General features: G+C 36.6%; 1 protein-coding gene across 1 annotated transcript in view; it reads right to left on the bottom strand.

Annotated features, from left to right (window-relative positions):
• DMD (dystrophin) overlaps positions 1-23,146 on the bottom strand; it is a 1,770,560-nt gene that overhangs the window by 1,686,826 nt on the left and 60,588 nt on the right. The window lies entirely within an intron of this gene.

A 23,146-nucleotide genomic window follows, 5' to 3' on the forward strand; every position in this document is an offset into this window, starting at 1 on the left:
ATTTAAAAATCAGCTATAGCATGAGTTACAATAGCTAGTCTTTACTCTGTACTATACGAAGTATTTAACATACATTAACCCATTTATTATTAAGCACATTTCACAAATGAGGAAACTGAGGAACTAATTGCTTGTGTAAAGTTTTTAAGATTACACATCTGGTAGGTAGCAGAACTAGGATTCAAAGACAGTGCAGCTCAAGAGCCTATGCTCTTCACTCTTACATAGAGGTAGATGTTTTAAAGGGACAAAAATATTCTGAGTTGATAATTTCTGCCTATGTAAGTGAACTAACATATCACTCCCTAATCAATCCCTGTATCCTAAAGAGTTAATATAGGCTGTAATATAGGATGATCTAAGAACTCAGACACAACAGAGTCCCCTATATCAAGCAAGAGTCCCCTATGATAAGCATAATTACCCGTGATGGATAACATAAAATCGTTTGGGGAAAATAAACATCATGTTTATAACATATCCAAATTGTTTAAGCTGAAGTAGATTTACAGAAACTAGGGCAAACTCATGTGGTCCAAGATAACACCACAGACTGTCACAGCAACTCATCTGGTAAACTAATTCTGACCAATCCGTCCAGAACATACTTAGAACCAACCAGCTCAGTGCGTGAAACTCTAAGTATCCTTCCCTCATGCTCCTCATTGGAGAGGCTATGACTATTCCCCAAAGGTGGTCTCACCCTTTCTCTGTAAATTTAACAAGCTCAGCTTTGGGTGATCAACACCTTTGACTGGAAGACATTACAGGTGTTTCTATGATATTCATTCATAAACTAAAACTAGAGCTGACTGAAAGCCTGGTATTTATACCTAAAAAGAGAAATATCCAATTATTAGATGAGGTTCATTTTCTTTAATTATTTTAGTTATTATGACTACAAAATAGTTGTACATTTGGGGTGCATGTGATATTTTGATACACGAATACAACATGTAATGATAAATCAGGGTAATTAGGGCATCCATCACCTCAAGCATTTATCATTTATGTTAGATAAATTCCAATTTAACTCTTAATTATTTTGAAATATAAATTGTTAACTATAATCACTCTAGGGTGCTACCCAAACACTAGATCTTATTCCTTCTATCTAAGCAAATTTTTTTTTTACCTATTTACCACTCCCTCCTTATCCTGTCCTCCCCACTTACCCATCTCAGCATCTGGTAACCATCATCCCACTCTCTATCTCCATGAGTTCAATTTAGTTTAGCTCCCACATATGAGTGAGGACTTGCAATATTTGAGTTTCTGTGCCTGGTTGATTTCACTTAACAATGTCCTCCAGTTTTATTTTCTATTATTTTTCTTTCTCTCTCTCTCTCCTTTTTAAAACCTCCTGTGGGGTGGTGTTTCTTAGTTTTCAATACTGTATTTTCTGAACATGTCGATTTGATCTATTCTTACAACCTATCCATATTCTGTCTGACCTATATTTTTATTTATACTTTAATTCCATTTGAATTTCTGCTCTGGGCTTTAGTTTACACTTGCAATGTGTGATATCTGATATCTGGCCCATCCTGGAACAGAAGAAATATATCATTACCAATGGAAAAACACATTAAATGGCTAGGAACATAGGAAAGTCAGTTTAAGATAAATGCGCGCCTAGAAAGTTAAACTTGCACAACAGGATGTACATTATATAAAGATGTTAAGATTAGGGATTTCTGAAATTCCTTAGGAGAAATGGCCCGCTAAAGGGCAAGGGTTCCAAGATTGTAATATAAGATAGTTATTCAATTTTACTAAAAATAAGTTAAAATATTTTTAATAACGTAATCAACATTTACCAAGTATCCCTTCTTGCAAGTAATGGGACTAAGACCAGAGGGAAAGAAACAATTCATAAGATGCAACTTCTCCATTAAAGCTGTTTAAGTCCACAGTCAATTACACCACAACACTGATTCGAAAAGCATCTTAAGTTAATCTGGATTTATTCTTTCTAGGTAGTTCTTTCACTTAGTCTACTTATGTATTAGTCCATTTTCACACTGCCATAAAGAATACCTGAGACTGGGTAATTTATAAAGAAAGAGGTTTAATTGACTCACAGTTCCGCTTGGCTGGGGAAGCCTCAGGAAACTTACAATCATGGTGAAAGGCAAAGGGGAAGCAAGCACTCTCTTCGCTAGGTGGCAGGAGGGGGCAGGGAAGTGCCAAACACTTTTAAACCATCAGATCTTGTGAGAAATACCATGAGTACAGCATAGGGGAACCGCCCGTCCCCCATCCCCCAAATGATCCAATATCCCACCAGTTCCCTCCCTTGAGACATGGGGATTACAATTTGAGACAAAATTTGGGTGGGGACACATAGCCAAACCGTATCATTCTACTCCCAGCCCCTCCCAAACCTCATGTCCTCACATTTCAACACACAATCATGCCTTCCCAACAGTCTCACAAAGTCTTAACTCATTTCAGCATTAACTCAAAAGTCCAAGTCCAAAGTTTCATCTGAGACAAGGCAAGTTCTCTCTGCCTACAAGCCTGTAAAACCGAAAGCAAGCAAGTTACTTCCAAGGTACAATGCAGGTATAAGTATTGGGTAAATGTTTCCATTCTAAACGGGGGAAACTGGCCAAAACAAAGTAGACACAGGTCCCATGCAAGTCTTAAATGCAGCCAGGCAATCATTAAATATTAAAGCTCCCAAATCAGCCTTGACTCCATGTCTCATATCCAGGGCAGGCTGATGCAAGGGGTGGGCTCCCATGACCTTGGACAGCTCCACCCCTGTGGCTCTGCAGGGCACAGCCCCCATGGCTTTCACAGTACCTGCAGCACTGTGAGTGCCTCCAGCTTTTCTAAGTGCCTGGTGCAAGTTTTCGGTGGATATACCATTCTGGGGTCTAGACGGTGGCCCTCTTCTCATGGCTCCACTAGGCAATGCCCTGGTGAGGACTCTGTGATGGGGGAAAGGGCTCCAACTCCACATTTCCCCTCTGCATTGCCCTAGTAGAGGTTCTCCATGAGGATTCTGCCCCTGCAGCAGACTTCTATCTGAACATCCAGGTGTTTCCATACATCCTCTAGACATCTAGGCAGAGGTTCCCAAACCTCAATTCTTGCCTTCTGCACACCTGTAAGCCCAAATCTACATGGAAGCTGCCAAGGCTTGGGGCTTGCACCCTCTAAAGCAATGGTACGAGATGTACCTTGGCCCCTTTTAGCCAAGGCTGGAGCTGAAGCAGCTAGGACACAGGAAGCCAGGTCCCAAGGCTGCACAGAGCAGTGGGGCCTTGGGCCTGGCCCACCAAACCATTTTTCCCTTCTAGGCCTCTGGGCCTGTGATGGAAGGGGCTGGCACAAAGGTCTCTGACATGCCCTGGAGACGTTTTCCCCATTGTCTTGGCTATTAACATCCTGCTCCTCTTTACTTATGCAAATTTCTGCAGCAGGCTTGACTTACTCCCTAGAAAATGGGTTTTTCTTTTCTGCCACAAGGTGAGGCTGCAAATTTTCCAAGCATTTATGCTCTACTTTCCTTTTAAATGAAAGTTCCCATTTCAGATAATCTCTCTGTGAACGCATACAACCATGTTTTCAGAAAAAGTCAAGTCACATCTTGAATGCCTTCCTGCTTACAAATTTCTTCTGCCAGATACCCTAAATCATCTCTCAAGTTCAAAGTTCCACAAATCTCTAGGGAAGGGGCAAAATGCCACCAATCTCTTTGCTAAAGCATAGCAAGAGTCACCTTTACTCCAGTTCCCAACAAGTTCCTCATCTCCATCTGAGACTATCTCAGCCTGGACTTCATTGTCCATATCAGTATCAGCATTGTGGTCAAAGCCATTCAATAAGTCTCTGGGCAATTCCAAACTTTCCCTCATCTTCCTGTCTTCTTCTGACCCCTCCAAATTGTTCCAACCTCTGCCAGTTACCCAATTCCAAAGTCACTTCTATATTCTCAAGTATCTTTATAGCAATGCCCCACTATCTGGGTACCAATTTTCTGTTTTAGTCTGTTTTCACACTGCTATAAAGAGCACCTGTGGTTGGGTAATTTGTAAGTAAAAGAGAGTTAATAGACTCACAGTTCTACACGGGTGGGGAGGCCCCAGGAAACTTATAATCATGGTGGAAGGTGAAGGGGAAGCAAGTACTTTCTTCACAGGGCAGTAGGGTCGGGCGGGGGAGGCTGTCAAATACTTTTAAACGATCAGATCTCATGAGCATTCACACTCACTATCACAAGAACAGCATAGGGAAAACCGCCTCCCTGATCCAATCACCTCCCATCAGGTCCCTCCCTCTACATGTGGGGATTACAATTTGAGATGAGACTTGGGTAGGAGACACAGAGCCAAATTATATCAACTTCTTAATGCAGAATAAACTGTTTCAAATACAATGAGGAATTTTTCCCTAAGTTTTTCTATTTGTGACACCTCAAAACTAAACCACTGATGTTCTCAAATGCTTAATTAACTAAACAAAGTAAATAAACTCATCTAACCAAAAATATGCTTGTGCATGAAAGCTGATGTTTTATGGTTACAAAAAGTCAAAATAGTATGAAATTAGGAAAACATATTGCATTTTATGCACTGATAAAATGAATGAAGCTAAATGGGTCATAAAAAAGTATATCCAGTTTTATAGGGTGAGAGGCATATACAGCAGCATAAATTTGTCTTTGTTTTTACAGTAATTAAGAGTATGCGACACGCCCCACAATTATCTGAGTAATTAGATTTTCTCAATTAAAAATGAGTGCTCATAAGATTAGCTGGATTTCTAGGTCACTTTATTTTGCAGCATTATCAATTTATCCAGGTCAGAATCTTCCATCTAGGGATACAGACTGGACTGGAAGTTCCTAGTTTTTAAGTTTGATTTCTGGTGGTGGCGGGGGTGGGGGGGGTGGGAATCCTACCAAGCTAGGAAATTAACGGGAGGATGCACTTGAAATAACTAGGATAGTACTTAATGTGTTGTTAAATAATAACAGCAGTTATTTTGTAAAAACACATTTTAAGTAAGTATGGAATATCTCAGAAAACTTAACCTCAAAGAAAAAATTAAAAGATGGTTTATGGTAAGAATTCAATATCATTTTCCATGTATTCTTCTTACTATTATTATTTCAGTCATTGGGGAAAATTATGCTTCCTTCAGATGGGGTGATTAGAATAAACAAGAATAAGACCTGTCAATTCAGGACTTAGCAAAGCAGTTTTCCAAAAGAAATTGGTATTTTTTAAACTTTTAACAGATTACTCCTTTCTACTGAGCAAATCTTTACCTTTCCAATTGGTATTTAGACATGTAAATTTAAAACAAAGACATTCTTCTGCAAGGAAATTTCAGATGCTTCCATAAGCATTTGAAACAGCCCAACTGTTTTTGCATACTTAAGTAAAGAGCTATCATAAGGATGGGAACAGTTACTGTGTAAAGATTTTAGAAATCCTTTTAAGTATGCAAGTATACATTCTTATGACCTGTGCATATCGTTGCTCAATTTTGGATGTCCAGCAGTGTGCACACGTCCATGTGTGCATGCACATAATTATACACACATGCACATGAGCACATTCATTTAACCATACGAGAAGCAATCCCAGCAAGAATTCTAAAAAACTGATACACGTCTGAATATCACTGGAAAAGACACTGTAGGTGAGACCGGGGCTTGATATGGTTCAACATAGATTTGACAGTTGATGCTATTAAAAATAAATAATACAGAATATATGGGACATACTATTGTGTGTTGATGTAATTGTCATATGACTCTGCCAGGTAAAAAGTGTAGAGGATAATATTCCCTGAAAACAGTAGGGATTTCTACTGCCAAACATCTTTTAAAATGTCAGATCTTCGCAAAAAAAAAATATGGATTTTGGTCCAGGGTGAGGGAAGAAGTTTTCCCCTTGGTGCCTTCTGTGATTCAAGTCCTGAACCCTATAGAAATGAGCACTGCTGGACTTATACCATTGAGGACAGTTTGTCAGGCCCCAAGCTGAACAGGCAAGTACAACAGACCAGCTAAGAAATTGAACAGAAAAAGAACTACAGACCGTGTAGTAGTATTCAATTACTTTTGTAACATATTCCCAAAAACTTAATGGCTTAAAACAAGACAAATGTTTTATCTTACAGTTGAGTAGGTTAGACGTCTGACATGAGTCTCATTAGACTAAACTCAAGCAACAGCAGGGCTTTGTTCCTTTCTGGAAATTCTAGGAGAGATCATGTTTCTTTCCTTTTTCTAGCTTTTATAGACCTCCAATATTCCTTAACCCCTGGTCCTCCCTCCATTCTTCAAATCGAAGAACATTAGGAATAGTCTTTCTCAAATTAGATCACTCAGCCCTCCTCTTGTGCCTCTTTCATTTTTAAGCATTCAGGTGACTGCATAGTGTACACTCAGGTAACCCAGGTTCATCTCTCTATTTTAAGGTCAGCTAATTAACAACCTTAATTCTCCTGTGTCATGTAATATATTCACAGGTCCTAGGGATTTGGACATGAATATCTTTGGGGAGCCACATCCAACTACCAAAAACGAGTTTAAATATGTAGGTTTAAACAAAAAAGTCATATCATACTGAGTATCCAGATTTCACTTTGTTTCCAACATACTCTAATTCTGGTATTCCCAAGTATTAAATATCTTGGGCGCAAATTATTTTTGTAAACTGGTACCTGTAGTAAATTTGAACAAATTAAGCTGATTATTTAAGCGAATTGTTGATATATGAATTATTTCATCATTCCACTGATAGGTGGCACAGTAGCTCACACAATTCCAAGAGATTTAATTTCAAATGAAAGTCGTCCTATTCATCCCTTTTATTATTGATTTTACTCCACACACAAAGAGTCATTACTGGATGGGAACTGAGAACAATGTTGATCGGACACACAATGACACATAATATTTATATTAATATGCTAGCACATTTTTTCTGTTTCTATTTTTTGATAGCTGCCAATTAGTCTTCTGTTGCATATTCCCTTTTTCATGGGGTTTTTTAAATGTTTAATAAATCATCTACATATTTAAGTAATTTTTATTAGCACAACATTTAGACATTTTTAAAGTTATCTTTTGAAACAAAATTATTTTTAGATTTTATAGATGTTCCCCCTTCCTGTGTCCATGTGTTCTCATTGTTCAATTCCCACCTATAAGTGAGAAACGGTGTTTGGTTTTTTTGTCCTTGCGATAGTTTGCTGAGAGTGATGATTTCTAGCTTCAACCATGTCCCTACAAAGGACATGAACTCATCATTTTTTACGGCTGCATATGGCCTGTTGTGGGGTGGGAGGAGGGGCGAGGGATAGCATTAGGAGATATACCTAATGTTAAATGATGAGTTAATGGGTGCAGCACACCAACATGGCACATGTATACATATGTAACAAACCGGCACGTCGTGCACATGTACCCTAAAACTTAAAGTATAATAAAAAATTTAAAAAATAGATTTTATAGATTACTATTCAAGAAATTCTTGGGAAAATATTTAAATTATAACAATCCCAATTTAAATTATAGTTTAATTAAGTGGTCGTTTTATATTTTAACTTGTCATGTATCGTCTCCCTTACAAGCCTGATATAAATTTTACATATAAATCATGATCTGTGCATCCATATAGTTCTCCCCTCATAGTACACACACTTACCCAAAATGTAGTGTGTATTGCTTTAGCATACTCAATAAAATCCATTGAGACAAAATATGTCTTCTGTTTCTAATTGTAACAGTCAATTTTTACCATATAAATTACCAACAGGATTTTTCTAAAATTATATGATGAATGTAGCAATTACACAATCTATCTCTCTACAACTTTTATACCATACATGGAATTCTCAACTAGAAGCCAGTATTCTCATGCCCAACAGAACTATTTAGTTCATTTTATGAGATGTGCTATTAAGTTTTAGATAAAGTTTGAAATTTTATAAGAGCTTATTCTGTAAGAATGCATATAATTATCAATTATCTTGGGAATAAATTGTTTTACATATTTCTGAGAATCTTCTGCAGCTTCTTGTATATCAAACCACAGGTCTATGTTTTAGCATAGTTAGTATTTTTTAAAATTACCTTCACCACTGTTACTTTGTTTAAACAAAGATAATCAGGAAGGCCTTTCTCCAGCTTAAATAGACAACAAAGTAACCAGTAAGATGAAGGAAAATATTAGGTAAAACCCCTTTAATTTTAAAATCAGTAAAAGTAAAATCAATAAAACAACTTCAATACTTGGATATTGACCGTTTTGTTGCTTGTTATCAATTCCTCGGATTAATCAGTTAATTTAATCTAACAGCTTGATAACTTACCTGATCAGAACTTTAAAATCCTAACTGGTCTTCACACATATTAATGACCCTCACACTTTCATGTAATATGCTAATGTAAAAGCCATGTCTTCAACAAACATTTGTTATACATTAAAAAACAGGCACTCGCACTTTTGGAGGCTGAGGCAGGCTGATCATGAGGGTCAGGAGATCGAGACCATCCTGGCTAACACAGTGAAACCCCATCTCTACTAAAAGTACAAAAAATTAGCCGGGCATGATGGCGAGTGCCTGTAGTCCCAGCTACTTGAGATGCTGAGGCAGGAGAATGGCGTGAACCCGGGAGGCGGAGCTTGCAGTGAGCCGAGATCGCGCCAGGGCACTCCAGCCTGGGGGACAGAGCAAGACTCCGTATCAAAAAAAAAAAAAAAAGGCACTCTTTTATGCTCTGGGAATTCAGCTGTAAATAATAAAGGTCCCAGCACATGAGGAAGTCACCACCAGTAACAGAATTGAACAAGTCTATAACTACCTACAGCACTGTGACACGCCAGCAGTACTATGGCGGGAACAAACGCCACTGGAACATTAAGTGAGAATTTTTTTGAGGGTTAGGAATTTTACATTGGGTTAAATATCACTGCTACAATCAAAGTGAAACATGAGGACTCACACTGTTTACTCCGTTAATAGTGTACTAAACAGTATTGAATAAAAAAATCAACTCAACAGATCTGAAAAACAGAAGACATTGTACCTTTAAACTAGTGATGTGATTTTCTTGCATTTTCATATATAACTCAGTATACCGGAAACATTGTAGATTCTGAATAAGTATTATCTAATTAAGTGAATAAATTCTCCCTTGCCTCTATTTACTCCAGTAATCCCTCTTCCCTTGCTGATGCTCATGAATATGTCAGCCTCTCTCCTGCAACCAAATTTCTGCTCCGTACCTACTATATTCGTCTTATTCCATCTCTCCATGTATTGATAAGATGGGCACATGAGTACATGCACACATATACATCCGCATAATAAGGCAAAGTAGCTTACTTTACCTATCTCAGAGACAAAACTAGATTAAATATAAGGAAGAATACTCACTAAAGATTTTAAGATATGGATAAAGAACATTTGAGTCACCTTTGAGAGACATAAATTACATGTTCACTCCACTTTCTCTCTTTTCCCCAAATATATGGTATTCTCCTCAAACTAAGATAGCAAGATATCTCAATTGATATCTTAATACACTCAGTATTCATGTAGGCTCCCAGGTAAGAAAAAAATTATTATTGTTGCTTGTCTAATCCTAGTTGCATTTAAATATGAAATAGTAACATGGTAATTTTTTAGAATAAAAACCAATTTTGAATATAATCTAATGAAAATTATGAAAAATGTTCATTCCCAAAGAAAAATTAAAGACAGATAATTTCACAGATCATGCTCTCCCTTAACATTAAAAAGGTTCTTTTCTCATATATGTATTAAATATTATCATTAAAAATCACTAGAATATCAAAAAAAACAGCCTACAGACTTGGTGTGTATAGTATGTGATAAACATAAGCACAAAACAAAACAAAAAGCAAAGAATAGTTTGAATATGTATGTAATAACAGAGACACATGCTATTCTGACGAGGGTTAAATCAACAAAGGGCATAATCTTTCTGGGGCTCAGCTGTGAAGTGCAGAGCGGAAGAACAACATCCCAGGGAGTTGGAACAGCAAGTGCTAAGGCCTTAAACTATGCAAATATCATGTTAGATGATTGTATGTAAAAGGGAATTAAGTTAAATCCAGAAGGAAAGTAGGGCTAGTCACTGTCAAGTTCTTCCTGCAGTCACAGAAAAAGATGAGAATGACTTGAACTACGGTGGTGGTTGTACAGGTGAAGAGGTATGAATGATTCAGTGATATGCAGGGGGCCCTCCATATCTGCGGGTTCTGTATCCGCAAATTCAAATAATCTCTGGTTTGATACCACAATAGGGTGAATATAGTCAATAACTGTGCATTTGAAAATAACTTAAAGAGTGTAATTGGTTTATAACTCAAAGGTTAAATGCTTGAGGTGATATGCTATTCTCATGACATGTTTGTTCTATATTGTATGCCTGTATCAAAACATCTCACATACCATATATATACACACACATATGTATATATATACATATACACATGTATATCATATACACACACACACACCCCATGTACCCACAAAAATTATACACATATACATATACCACATATTATATATGGTGTATACATATACCACACACACATATATATAAACACACCCCTATATAACCACAAAAATTATATACATATATACATACATATATGTGGTATATATATATACGATATATATGTATACATGGTATATATATGTATATGTATATATGGTATACGTATATATACCATACATACATATGGTATATATACACACATATATACACACACACCCCTAGTATGTACCCACAAAAATTTCCAAAAAAAATTAAATTGTTTCCCAAATAAAAAGAAAATAATATAATAAAAAATAACAGAATAGAAATCTCCCTATTGGGTACTATGCTTATTACCTGGATGACAAAGTAATCTGTACACAGAGCCCCTGTAACACATAATTTATCTATGTAACAAAACTGCATGTGTACCCCCGAACCTAGAAGTTAAAAAAAAACACAAAGAATAAAATGTAACAACTATTTACATACCATTTATATTGTATTAGGTATTATAAGTAATCTAGAGATAATTTAATGTATACAGGAGGATGTGCATAGGTTATATGCAAATATGACATAATTTATATAAGGAACTTAAGCATCCACAGATTTTAGTATCTGTGGAGTTCCTAGAACCAGTTCTCAGATAGTGAGGGACAATCGTATTCTTAAAGTATAATCTATAAGGCATCATGGATTGAAATAGTTCTAATACTTCACTTTATTCATACTTAAAGCTGCTCAAATGACCAACTTAAAAGATAGATTATTACAAAGATTTCCTGATCCATGCTTTTAATGTCAGTGCAGACATGGTTGATTCATGGGGGGAAAAATACACACCTTGAACTCATCTATGTGTTTAGAAGACAAATTAAATCATTCTTAAATAGCCCCAGGATGGTCTCAGCCATTAAAGAGCAGAAGGCTAATAAAACATCTGTTCCTGTTAAATCGTTTTCTGAGTTTTACAAGTAGATGTCCTCCCTTATATATTTTATTGGCAATATATGTTACCTTTATAGAGAAGCAGCGTTTCTATAGCTCTCAAAAGGGTTAAGAACCCGAAGTGTATTATAGGCCAATTTCTCTTGTAAATGTTGACTTAAAATAGTTTAAAGAACATTTTCTCATGTTGGAGGTGATTAATTGCACTGAGTTTCACTTGTAAAAATCCATTGCTCAAACCTGAGGATGGTGGGGGGGACACCCATCTGTGCAAACGTGTGGACTTACAGTGACTTTTGCATATGTTAGCTCAGGTGTCAGTTCTAATGAACAACTTACAACAAGAGAAAGTAAATCCTGAACTTTTTATTAGAAATCACACGTGTTAAACAGAAATCAGTAACTAAACCTTACTCAAAATAGTAATGGACTTTATCACTTAAGAAATCAATTAACTTCCAAGGAAGTAAAGAAATAGAGAAAGTTAGGTTCCTGCTCCAAAATCATCTTATCGATTTATGCATTTATGTCCAACAAATAAAATTAGGGAAGCAGAGTAAGAACTACTGTATGGATCCGTGGGTTTTCTTATCTTTAAAATCTGACATAAGAATTATGATGCAGCCACATTTTCATTTGACATAAATATTTCTACATTTATTAGAATGAAAAACATGCTCTGCACTTTAAAAAACATTCTATTATGTGAATTAGTTCACATTCTGTCTTATAGAACAGCTACCTATATATTGTTTCTTGGCTTATAAGCAATTTTCAATATCTTGGCAGATTGTTTATCTTTTAGTTCCTGACATACTTGGAGTATATAGCACTATTCCTTACATAAAGTTATCAATAGACATTTGATGAATTAACATGCATTACTACTGAACAAAATGAGCTTGGGGCACATAAATTTAAAATGCTTATGTAGCATCTGAAAGAATTTACAATGTCAGAATAAAAAGTAGGGGCTCCAGAATTTCTACTTTATTAATGATGTGGTCAAATCAACCCATTGGAAAAAAGTCTTAGTCTACTCAGCCACCTGCCCAAATGCTTGTGCTCTATAAAAGCATTAAAATAAAAACCTTTTAGACGAGTCTATATGTACTCTGCAGAGTAGAAGACACTTACATTAACTAAAACAATAGTGCTCATAATATTAATGTATTTGGCTTATGTAAGTAACAATATTTAAGATCTGACAATAAATTCTAATTTTAAACATTTTCATTCCATCTGCAAGATTAAAGTTTGAATTATTATGATTATTCAATGCCTCTTCATCAATCTGAGGAAAGATTTCTTTCAACAATAAGAACATTCCTTCAAGCACTACCTTTGCTATGTTCTTCACTAGTCTATGTAGAGATTAACGTGAAGAAGGCTAGCTAAGGAGTATTATCATTTCTATTATACTGATTTTGCTTAAAATATACATTTCTGTTTATGATTAATGCAAAGATATTATCATTTAATGGAAAATTTATATAAGACATCTTGCTACAACTAGCTTTAGCAGTTTTACTTAGGTTATAACAATTTAAAAATTTCTTATCTTGTAGTCCCTTAATATTCTGTATTTTTTTTAACTTTTTCATATTTCACATGCAGTTGGTTGGTGAAAGCAAAATTTGAGATATAATAGAGAAAAAAATACATAAAAGTATTTGTTATCTTTATCGAGGAGCTTATGTCTCATTTTTATATCATTGTTATATTTTGCAATGGGTAAAATTTGTCTTTCTCTTCAGCCTTTTAAAACCTAGTTACTTCACCAGGTTTTTTCCAAATACTCAAATGCCCAATCGTTATTTTTCTATACTAGTCTTTCCCCACTTCCGGCTGTCTCTTTTCAAATTCCCTTTGATTAACAACTACAACAATATCATAGTCTGCTGTTCTACTTTAACTACAGTGAGGTGAATTTATTTTCTTAAGGGCTTCACCATGTAACTCTTGCCTCTTGAGTAGGAATATGAGTGTGTGTGTGTGGGTGTGTGTGTATTCCAATTATTAATAAAAACAGTTTTCAAATCACTTTTCCAAGATATTCACTTGCCCAACTGATTCTATACAGGAAAACTTAGATATTAAAGCCTAGGTAAAATGCATCTTTTTACTTAGACCTTCTCAGATAATAGCTCTTTTTTAATCCACATATGACTCAAGGTGGGATTTCATTCTACTAAGAGATGTTCACATCACAACCTGACTGAAGAAATATTTGAGATAGTGAGATGTTTTGATGCTTTGCCATCTCTAATTTTAGAGTTAACTCAGAAAGAGTAGAGGGGAATATTTTCATAACTGGTTAGTGTTTCCCTTTGATAACTTTAGTGTGGCTTGGATAGCATGTCATACTTAGAAGATTTGTAAACATCCTTCTACTTTGATTAATTATTTAATGATTCTCTGAAGGAAACATCATAGTAAAAAGAATCCAGTATCCCTCTTAGTCTGGCTCTAGTTTATAAAACTTTTCCATTTATTTTCAAAACATTTGGCATCAACTGACTCATGTGCATCCAATTAAAAACAAACCCAATTAGCCCCGTAAAAAATGAGTAACCTTTTAATTAATGCAACGAAAATATTCATGGAAGAAGAGAGGAACATTCTGCGATAAGATTATATTCTGTACTAGTTACAAGTAGGGAATCTTAACTCCAACTCACTAGCTGAGTGATGTGGGCAATTAACATAAACTCTTCAGTTGCAAATGACCAAAATAATAGTCTCTACCTCCTAGAGTTTTTGTGGAAATAAAACGAAATTATACAATGTCAAGCAATGTGCCCAGCACTTAATGTTTAATAAATATCATACCAGATTACATCAATATTACTATGTATGTATTACTCCCAGCTTCAGAAGTTGAGAGTTTTTCTGAGAGTCTGGGAACCAATTCAACCACTTTTACGATGTCATATGACGTAATGACTACAAGAGAAAACCTAGTTATACTTTTGCAAGTGTCCTAACTAATGTCTTACAAATACTATGACAATTATAAGGTATTATCATGAGCCAGCCTTCAGGAGACTTGCTAGAAATCTACCATGTATCCACGACAACTGTGAATCAATCTCTCTCTCTCTCTCTCTCTCTCTCTCTCTCGTTTGTGTGTGTGTGTGTGTGTGTGTGTGTGTGTGTGTGTGTGTGTGTGTGAAAGACAGAAAGAGAGAAAGAGACAGAGACAGAGAGAGAGAAACACTCTGAGGAATTTAAGATATAGTTCAAATCTTTTATGAAAACTAGATTACACTCGAGCTCAAGGATATGAAAGATTACAACCCAGTACACCAGCTGTGAGCCAGCAGTATCCCTCAGACAAGAAAACGGGAAGGAGTGGGAAGGTCACAGGAAGATCAGCAACAGTTCAAATGGGAAATGACAGTAGTTCCCCCTTATCCATGGGGGATATGTTCCAAGACCTACAGCAGATATCTGAAACCACAAATCGACCCTATATATACTGTTTTTCCTATACGTATACATACCTATGATAAAATTTAACTTATAAATTAGGCACAGAAAAAGACTAATAACATAAAATAGAAAAATTATAGCAATATACAGTAATAAAAGTTATGTGAATGTGGACTCTCTCTCACCTCTCCCTGTCCCCCCTCCCCCCATCATCTAATTGTACTGTACTCATCTATTCAAGGACCACGGTTGACCATGGATAGCAGAAACTGTAATGAATAAGGGAGGACTCCTGTATTTAATTTGGGGAGAGTCAGCATTTATTCTAGAGGCAGGCAAAATAATTATAAAGATCACTTTTCCCTACAGGAGTATAAAGGGACCATTTAATTTTTACAACATTCCAGGTATTTGACATAAACTTTAGCTACTGTTTCTGGGCTCATATTACAGGGCAAACACATACAGGTTTTACTTATTCCTTGAAATAACAGTGGGAGGTAAATATTTTTATTTTACACCTGAGCAATACTGAGCGCCTCAATAATTTTCCAGTGACATAAAACTAATAAAGGCAAAAATCAGATTTTAACCCAAAACTAGTTGGCTCCGCGTAAAAAAAGTTAAATCAACCCTAGGTTAATCTGATGCTGCCTAGGAAAATGAACATAGAAACTTATTTTCTTAGAATTAATTAAGAGTTAAGATAATTGTAGAATTTCTTGTCACTCTTGTTTGCTAGGTAGGACTACTATTAAATTAACTGGGGAGTGGGGCAGAGAGGTTAATATATAGGCTTTTGTCCTATGTGGCTACAATGGTATTAAATATTGGTGGGAAATTAATACTGTGATTTCTTCATGTCAAGTAAACCACACTGATTTTGGCTCTTGTCCTAGCAGCTATATGGAGCACATTTGGGTGAGAGGCATGTGAAGCTCTGTATGTTGGTTCCTTCTGGGCCATCCAATGATACAAAGATTCTATGACAGTGTATCTCCTGCCTTGTATCCTTCTGTAAAGCTAAGTAAATGTCATAGATTAAATTCTATTGCATCTGTGAGTATAACTGCCAATTTTATCTCCTTACAACTACAGTTAACAGTGCAGGCTCCAAAGTTCATTATGTCCTGTTAGTAAAAGTTGCATATCTGGCTAAAATACAAACTCTTTAGCAAAACTAACCCTAGATAAATGGTAAGTAAATTCAACCTACTTATGGCATTTAATAACAGAGATCATAAAATTAAGCCATTTGCTTATTTCAACTGGATTTATGGGATCAGACTTCTATTTTGAAAACTATTATTTTACCATCATTTTAATTGTTTTCCCATATTAGCACTTAGTTATTATTAAAAGTTCTTCTAGAATAGTTCTTTATCAGCTGTGCCAATGAAAGACATTTTTATTGGCTGCAAAAGGCATCATCAAACCTCAGATAGGAGAACACAGTGATGTCAATTAGTAACAAGATGAGAGAGGCAGGCAAAAGAAGAAATAAATTAAAGAACAAATAGTCAGGGATGACCTCTGCAAACAGCTCCTCTCACCTGGGCAACCCTTGGTGGAAACTGAGTCAGAGTACCATTCTATCACAAACATGTCCGTGAAGCAATAAACAGAAGAAGGAAGGAAGAGAGAGAACTGTGCAGACAGAAGATAAGGCAAGTTTCTTAATCCTAAAGAGAATGTTTTGATGGCCAGTCTTATGTGACAGCTAGTCTATTTTTACTTTATCTGTGGATGAACAATTTCTCATTAACAGAACTGTTAGCAATAAGCAATACTCCAGTAATTGAAGATGTGAACAGCAGGCTTAGTCATTTTTTAAGGAAGAAAATGCTAGAAGTCTAAACAAACGCTGGGACAACAGATTCTGGATCTTATCCTTTAAAAGGGCATATCTCACAGAAACAATTGTTCCATTGTAGTTGTTTCTATCTTAGCTGCAGGATACTCTCACTTACTGAGCTTCTAAAAATTGCTGATGTCACAGCCCATCCTCAGTGAAATAAAATACTAGTTTCAATCCCAGTGTTGCCATAAAGCTTCCCCAACTGATTTTATTGGACACTCTTGTGAGAAATAACACGGACTTTTTAAAAAGAGATAATCCTGGATTTGATTATAGCTCAGTTATCTATTGGCTGTATGATCTTGATTTTTAATACAGCTCTCTAAGCCTCAGTTTTTCCATTTATAAAAGAAGGATAAACTTTCCTGGAATTGTTGTGTACAAGACATAAGATAAAGTATGGAAATTATCTGAACATGACTGCCCTACTTAAACATTTGCGCTCTTCTACCAAAAGGAACTTTGCAAATTTGAGTTTATATCACTGATGATAAATTAGAAAAATCTTTGTAGGGCAAAAATGTGCTTTGATTTGAAGCAAAAGTTTATTCAGCAAAATTAGTATCTCACAAGAATGGTATTACAGGATATTCCAAAAAGTAAAAACACTGGTTTCAACCACCTTATTAAATTGTAATAATATATAAAATTCCTAATAATTTAATAGTTGTAACGGTTTTCTCACTTTTCAACTGGATATCATATGATCCACTAACCCCGCACGACTGCCATAGACAAAAAATCTGGGGCTTCGGAATGGCTGAATTGATGGATCTGTTACTCACCTCTTCCATGGAGAGGAACCAAAGTACCAAGTGGATAATCATACTCTGACTACATTAACTAAGAGAGAACACTGAAATTCAACAGAGAAGCAATGAAAAGCACTAAAAGGAAAAAGAAGGAAATGAGGCCCTCTATCCAGCTGAGATTGGCTAGGAGTCTGGAGAGGCTCCCTAATATGGGGAGAGAATTAGAGATACACAGGGGTCCACATTCTTGTACAAGACTCCTACAATCTAGCCAAGGGAGAGCCCTTCAACCCGTGTGGGCCCCCCAAACTAACACACAGCTGTATAGCTACTGTGCAAAGGCATTACTTCACGGAAGAAGCCCATGCTGGGTCCCACAAACTCTAGAGTCCTAAGCAGCTGCAACATGGCCTGGTTTTGAGATCCCAGCCCCCACCAGTCTATTTCCTGACCTAGGACTAAAAATCTTCCCTATCTCCACATTCCTGGAGTCTCAATGATATTTCCCACCCATGGCTGCAACTGCTGGGGCCAAGGCCGGAACCACTGGCAGCAACCCTCCCCTCCCGAACAGAGGGATGGCCACACAACTTCATGCACACTGAAGACAAATTCCACTGCCTGCAAATGCTGTCACTGTGAACTGCTGTGGAGTTGAGACACAAGTGATGCACAGGCTACCCAGCAAACTGCTTATGGCTGTTCTCAAGGAAAGCAACTTTACCCTCTCTCCAGTAGCAGGGCCACAGTGTAGCCAACACTGCCTTCCACCTGAGCCTTGTACAAGGGACCTGGGGAGCACCTTGCCCCTCGACTACAATAACCAGTGGTTGCATGCACCACCAGGAGTCCCGAGGACAGGTCTTCCCAGCCCTGCTCTTCCAAATCCCCCAGTACATGAAAATTTGTATAGAGACCTGGGGCTCTCCCAGCCCAGTTTACCACCATTGGCACCTGACTAGTCTTCCTGGGGCCTGAATTTGGGCCCACTCAACCTTCCGCTACCACCAAAGCTGGCGTCAACCTACATGCACCATCTGCAGGCCTAGGAACTGGCTTCCCCAATCTGTTGCATCCACCACCAACACCAGCATGGATTGCTTGCATTCCAGAGGGTTGGCCCCCTCCCACTATTGCCATTACCCACACCATGCTTGCTGCCCCTGGACTGGGAACCTGTGTACCCACCCAGCCGACCTATGCCTTTCTTGGCAACCAAGCAAGCCACCTGTAAAGGCAAAGGGTTGGCCTGCCTGGACACACTAACCTCAATGCCAATGTACACGGCTCTGAGGCCTGAGGACAGGCACGCTCAACCCACCGCTGCCACCACTGGGGCCTAAAGACTGGCCCACTTGGTGTCCCAGTCACCGGCAAAACTTCACCACAGCTTCTGCTAACAACTGCACCCTAAGCTACTGAGGAAGTTACAGACACCATTCATACTGTTTACATCCAAAGAAATCATGCAGAAACTATACTGCTATATACATTCAGAATCAAAGGCAAAGACTCAAGAGTAGACTAGATAAAACACAAGAATCTCAGAACATGAAAACAGGTATTTTAAGATAACCTACTCAAACCAAAAATAACTAAAAATTAAAAAGAAATGAGCAAAGCCTATGTGACATATACAGCACCACAAAGCCACAAAATGCTTGCATTTTGTATGTCCTAGAAGGTAAAGGAAAAACTAAAGGTTTAGAAAGACTATTTAACAAAATAATAGATGAAATCTTCCCAAGTCTAGCAAGAGATTTAGACATCAAGATACAGGATGCTGAAAGATCTCAAAAAGGATACAATTCAAAAATGTCTTCTCCATGACACATTATAGCCAAACTCTCAAAAGCCAAAGACAAAAAGAGAATTCTAAAAACAGCAAGAGAAAAGCACCTAGTCACTTATAAAGAAACCTCCATCAGATTAACAGTGAATTTCTCAGAAGAAACCTTACAGGCCAGAAAAGAATGGGATGTTATATTAAACATGCTGAAAGAAAACAACCGCCAGCCAAGGATACTCTACCCAGCCAAGTTATCCTTCACAAATCAAGGAGAAATAAAATAGTTCCTAGACGAGTGAAAGCTGTAGAAATTTATCACCACGATACTGGCCTTAAAAGAAAGGTTTAAGGGGGTCTTATACCTCGAAGTGAAAGAATGATAACTACCATCATGAAAACACATAAAAATATAAAAACAACTAGTAGAGCAAACACACAAAAAAAATGAAGAAAAATTACTCAAATGTTACCACTACAGAATACCATCACACTATAATGATAATGAGAGGGGAAAAAAATGAACAAAAAATATTCAAAACAACCATAAATCAATTAATAAAATGAAAGGAATAAGCCCTCACATATCAGTAATAATGTTGAATGTAAATTGATTAAACATTCCACATAAAACATATAAACTGGCTGAATGGATTAAAAAATATATAACCCAACAATATGCTGCCTAAAATAAACTCATTTCACCTGTAAAGACACATATAGATTTGAAGTAAAGGGATGGAAAAGGATATTTTATGCAAACCGAAGCCAAAGGTGAGCAGCAGTAGCTATGCTTACATAAAACAGACTTTCAGTCAAAAACAGTAAAAAGAAACAATAAGGTCATTATATAATGTTAAAGGGATAAGTTTAGAAGGAGTATGTAACAATTCTAAATATACATACACCCAACACGAGAGCTCCCAGATACATAAAGTATTAGATCTAAAGGGAGAGCTAGATGCCAATACAGTAATATCTGAGAACTTCAACACCCCACTCTCAGCATTAGATCATTTAGACAAAAAATTAACAAAGAAACATTGGCTTGAAACTGCTCCTTAGACCAAACAGACGCAACAGACACTTACAGGAAATTCATTCAACAGTCATACACATTTTTTTCTCATAAGCACACAGAACATTCTCCAGGATAGACCATATGTTATGACAGAATATGTCTTAACAAATGTATAAAAAATCAAAATCGTATCAAATATCTTTTCAAAACACAAGGCAATAACAAAAAGAGAAACTTTGGAACCTGTACAAAAACATGGAAATTGAGTAACACACTCCTGAATGACCTTTGGGTCAAGGAAGAAAATTGAGGAAATGTTTTCAAAAAATTATTGAAAGAAATGAATATCAAAATATAATAAAACCTATGGGATATGGCAAAAGCAGTGCTAAGAGGGATGTATATAGCAAAAATGCTCACATCAAAAATGTTGAAATATTTCACATAATCTAACAATGTACTTCAAGGAGCTAGACAAAGAAAAAAAAAAACTAAACCCAGAATTAGTAGAAGGATGAACATCCTAATAATCAGAGCAAAACTCAAGGTAATGGAAAGTAAAAAATACAAAGTATCAATGAAATGAAAAGTTTGATTTTTGAAAAGATGAAAATAAAGCACTTGCTAGACTAACCAAGAAGAAAAAAAGACTCAGAATCATAAATGAAGACAGAGACATTACAACTGACACCATAGAAATAAAAAGTTCAGAGACTGTAATGAACAACTATTAACTAATAAACTAACAATCTAGAGGAAATGTATAAATTCCTGGACACATACAACCAACCATGGTTGAATCAAGAAGAAATAGAAAATCTGAACAGACCTGTAATTAGTAATGAGCTTGAATCGGTAATCTTAAAAAGTTTCCCAACAAAGACAGTCCAGGACCAGATGCCTTTACTGCTGAATTCAACCAAACTTTACCAATTCTCCTGCAAGTGTTCCAAAAAAATTGAAGAGGAAGGAATTCCCTCCATCTCATTCTATGAAGCCAGCATTATCCTGAAGCCAAACCGAGACAATTATGCAACAAAAACTACACGCCAACATCCCTGATGAACACTGACGTAGAAATTCTCTACAAAATGCTAGCAATCCAATAGAACATAAAAAATGTAATATCATCAAGTGGAATTTATCCCAATGATACAAGGATACATCATACGCAAATCAATAAATATGATATATTACATCAACAGAATGAAAAACAGAAAACATGATCCTTTCAATAGACACAAAAGAACATTTCATAAAATTTAACATCCCTTCATGATAAAAACTCTCAACAAATTAGGCATACAAAAAAAAATTAATATAATAAAGACCATATATAACAAATCTACAAGTACTATCAAACTGAATGGGGAAAAGCTGAAAAACTTCTCCCTATAAAACTGGAAAGGCCGGGCGCGGTGGCTCACGCCTGTAATTCCTGCACTTTGGGAGGCACAGGTGGGTGGATCATGATTCCAGGAGATCAAGATCATCCTGGCTATCACGGTGAAACCCCGCCTCTACTAAAAATACAAAAAATAAGCCGGGAATGGTGGCAGACGCCTGTGGTCCCAGCTGCTTGGGAGGCTGAGGCAGGAGAATGGCGTGAACCCCAGAGGCTGAGCTTGCAGTAAGCGGAGATTGGGCCACTGTACTCCAACATGGGCAACAGACCGAGACTCCATCTCAAAAAAAAAAAAAAAAAAAAAAAAAAAAAAAAAAAAAAAAAATGAGTAAGACAAGGATGCCCACTTTCACCACTCTCATTCAACATAGTACTAGAGGTCCTAGCCAGAGCAATCAAGTAAAAGAAAGAAATACAAGGCATCCCAACAGAAGAAATCATTGTCCAATTATAGCTCTTTGCTAATAACTTATAGCTAGAAAAAGCTAAACCCTCACCAGAAAGCTCTCAGATATGATAAATAAATTTAGTAAAGTTGCAGGATACAAAAATCAACATACACAATTCAGTAGCATTTCTATATACCAATAATGAACTGGCTGAGAAAGAAATCAAGAAGGCAAACCTATTTACAATGGCTGGAAATAATACCTAGGAGTAAGTTTAACCCTGGAGGGAAAGGTCCGTATAACATACAGAACACTGACGAAACAAATTGAAGAGTACACCAACAAATGTAAAGTCATCCCATGTTTATGGGTCAGAAGAATTAACGTTATTAACATGATCATTCTACTGAAAGCATTCTACATTGAATAATGCAGTCCCTATCAGAATACAGAAATGGGGAAAAAAAAAAAAAAGCAATCGTAAAATTTGTATGAGACCAGCAAAGAGCCTGAATAGCCAAAGCAATCCTGAGCAAAAAGACCAAAGATTTATGAATCACACTACTTGACAAAACAGCAAGGTGTTGGTGTAAAAACAGACATATAGAACGATGGAATAGAGAACTCAGAATTAAATCCATGTATTTACACCCAACTTATTTTTGACAAAAGCACCAACAACATGCATTAGGGGGAAGGACACCCTCCTCAAATGGTGCTGAGAATTGGATTGTCAGATGCAGAAGTATGAAACTGGATCCCTGTCCCTCACTATATTAGAAAAATCAGCTCAAGATGGATTAAGGATTTAAAGGCAAGACCTAAAACTGAAACTACATGAAGTAAACATAAGGAAAACAAGGACGGACCTTGGTCTAGGCAAAGATTTTCTGGTTACAACCTCAAAAGCACAGGCAACAAAAACAGATAATTGGGACTGTAGTAAATCAAAGAGCTTCTGTACAACAAAGGAAGCATTCAACAGAGTGAAGAGACAACCTGCTGAATG

Source organism: Nomascus leucogenys, chromosome X (assembly GCF_006542625.1).
Source record: "Nomascus leucogenys isolate Asia chromosome X, Asia_NLE_v1, whole genome shotgun sequence".
NCBI classification, from domain to species: Eukaryota; Metazoa; Chordata; class Mammalia; order Primates; family Hylobatidae; genus Nomascus; species Nomascus leucogenys.